This window comes from Propithecus coquereli, unplaced genomic scaffold (genome assembly GCF_000956105.1).
Source record: "Propithecus coquereli isolate 6110/MARCELLA unplaced genomic scaffold, Pcoq_1.0 Scaffold701, whole genome shotgun sequence".
Classification (NCBI taxonomy): Eukaryota; Metazoa; Chordata; class Mammalia; order Primates; family Indriidae; genus Propithecus; species Propithecus coquereli.
Genome location: NW_012153075.1, coordinates 947,449 through 949,947, shown reverse-complemented (window position 1 = coordinate 949,947; position 2,499 = coordinate 947,449). Strand labels below are relative to the sequence as shown.

At 45.5% G+C, this 2,499-nt stretch overlaps 1 long non-coding RNA gene across 1 annotated transcript; it reads right to left on the bottom strand.

Moving 5' to 3' along the window:
• Positions 1–800: 800 nt before the first annotated feature.
• Positions 801–2,290, bottom strand: LOC105823970. Its single transcript, XR_001138177.1, has 2 exons — positions 2,211–2,290; positions 801–838 (listed from the first exon to the last, which is right to left on the bottom strand). It is a non-coding gene; the product is annotated as an uncharacterized LOC105823970 (long non-coding RNA).
• Positions 2,291–2,499: the final 209 nt, after the last annotated feature.

The window sequence follows — 2,499 nt, the reverse complement described above, 5'->3', positions numbered from 1 at the left end:
GTTGAACTGTCGAACAGGGGTGAACCGCTGTATGGTGAGGGAGACCCTCGGGTCATTGGATCCTCCTGTTGTCACATATAAACGGAATCCCCAAGTTTTTTCTGATGCCCAAGCTTGGTTTTGCCATTGCTTAATACTTATAGTCACAGGATTACAAGTTCCTAGGGAAGCACAAGCATGGGTTCTTTTTATCAGTAGAATATCAGGGTCATTGTTTATCCAAGTAGCCACAGTCACACAGTTTCATTCAGCACAATGGTAATGTCCCTTTGTCTGACAATACAGAGGGCCAGTGGCAGGGCAACTATAATATTGAATGTCCTGTAGGCCCTTTTCTATGTTAACAGATCCACATTCATAAGCTGGTTCTAGGCGAGCCCACTCGGGGATTTTTTGGTAGGGTGGCTTTCCTATCACAGGTTTATTGTAATTTTCCCCCAAGAGTTGGCACAAATCAAAATGAAGAAGAGGTGAGAATATCGTAGAGTTCTGAGTCACTATAGTGCCATCTACCGTTTGTGTGAGCACCCAAGTATAATTTATAGGTTGGTGGGGACTCGCTCCCACTACACCGACTAGGATGTCCCAGAGGAATGTTTTAATAACCTTATCTTTAACGGGTTTTCGGTGGGCTGAGCCATCCATTGTTCTCTTGGGATTTGGTCTGGAGTCGCCTTCTTGACCTGGGTATAATGCATCCAATGGCGCTTTCCTGCTACTTTCACAGCCGTCGGGGTGGTGAGGATTACTGGCAGAGGTCCGGTCCACTTGGGCTCCAAAGCAGCGGGTTGAAGCTTCTGTACCCAGACGAGGTCTCCAGGCTGTATCTGGAATGGAACTTTGTCAGAAGAAGGGTTAGCAGGGCCTGGGTGCGCAGCCCTGACCGGGTCGTGAGTTTTCTGGGTACTCAGCTGCAAGGCCTGTAAGGACTTGAGAAGGGAATGGTCACTTAACTGTGCTATTTTGTCCTCCCCCACTTTAGGAACCAGTGGGGGCGGACGGCCAAACATGATTTTATATGGAGTTATGCCTTTTATATAAGGGGTATATCTAGCTCTTAGTAGAGCGAAAGGAAGGAGACTCACCCAGTCCTCGCCTGTCTCTGCTCTTAGTTTACTCAGTGTCTCTTTCAAGGTTTTATTTATTTTTTCTACCTGCTCTGAGCTCTGAGGCATATAAATACAATGCAATTTCTATTTTATCTTTAATATTTGAGCCAATAATTGAGTGGTTTTGGCGATGAACGCTGGACCATTGTCGGACCCCAGAGCTAAGGGGAGGCCAAATCTAGGAACAATTTCTGTCACTAACTTCTTTACCACTACCTGTGCTGTCTCTAACTTTGTGGGAAACGCTTCCACCCAACCTGAGAAGGTATCAACAAATACTAATAAATAGCGATATCCATATTTACCTGGCCTTATCTCTGTAAAATCCGTCTCCCACTGTTCTCCCGGGACTTGTCCCCTCAATCTGGTCCCAGGAGAAGAATTTATTCTTTTACCTGAATTAATTTGTGCACAGGCAAGGCATCCTGTAGTTACCTGCTGGACCATCTGATGTAGACTAGGTATATAGTAGTCTCTTTGGAGAAGCTCCGTTAATTTTGTGCTATCAAGGTGCGTATTTTGGTGTATTTGTTTAATTAATTGTCGCCCTAAACATTTAGGAACCAGGATCTTATTATCCGGAAGGGTTTTTTAACCCCCCGTAATAGTGTTAGCCTCCAAAGTCTTTCCCAACTCAATTTCTTCTTTGTATAAGTTGGTGAAGGTGGCAGAAGTCGTTCGGGCAGAACAGGTAGAATGTGAAGAGGCCCCACTGGTTTTCTGGCAACTTTCTTAGCCGCGGCGTTGGCGAACGCATTTTTTTTTGCCATTGGAGAGTCATCGATCTGGTGCCCCCGGCAATGGATGATGGCCACTCTTTTTGGTAGCCATATAGCTTCCAGTAGAGCCAAGATTTCAGATTTGTTTTTCATTTTCTTTCCTTCTGAAGTTAGAAGGCCCCATTCCTGGTAAAGTGCCCCATGAACATGAGCAGTAGCAAAAGCATATCTACTATCAGTATAAATGTTAATAACTTTGTCCTTCCCCCACCTTAGGGCCTGGATCAAAGCAATGAGTTCTGCTTTCTGAGCTGAAGTTCCTCGATTCAAAGCTTGTGCCCAGATAACCCGATTTCTGGTAACCACCGCAGCCCCTGCATACCTAGTTCCTTCATCCACGTAACTGCTCCCGTCTGTGTATAGCTCCTCATCAGGATCTGGCCAGGGTCGGTCAGTAAGGTCAGCCCGTAAGTTTGTCAGAGACTCCAATATCTCATGACAGTTATGTAATGGTTCTGAAAGTTTGTCATCTGGAAGTAAGGTGGCAGGATTGAGAGAGGCTGTCTTCAGGAAGCGAATTCTAGGAGGGTCCAATAATAACACTTGATACTGAGTTATCCGAGCATTGGAAAGCCACCTGTCTGGTGGGCTTTTTAACAAAGTCTCTACTG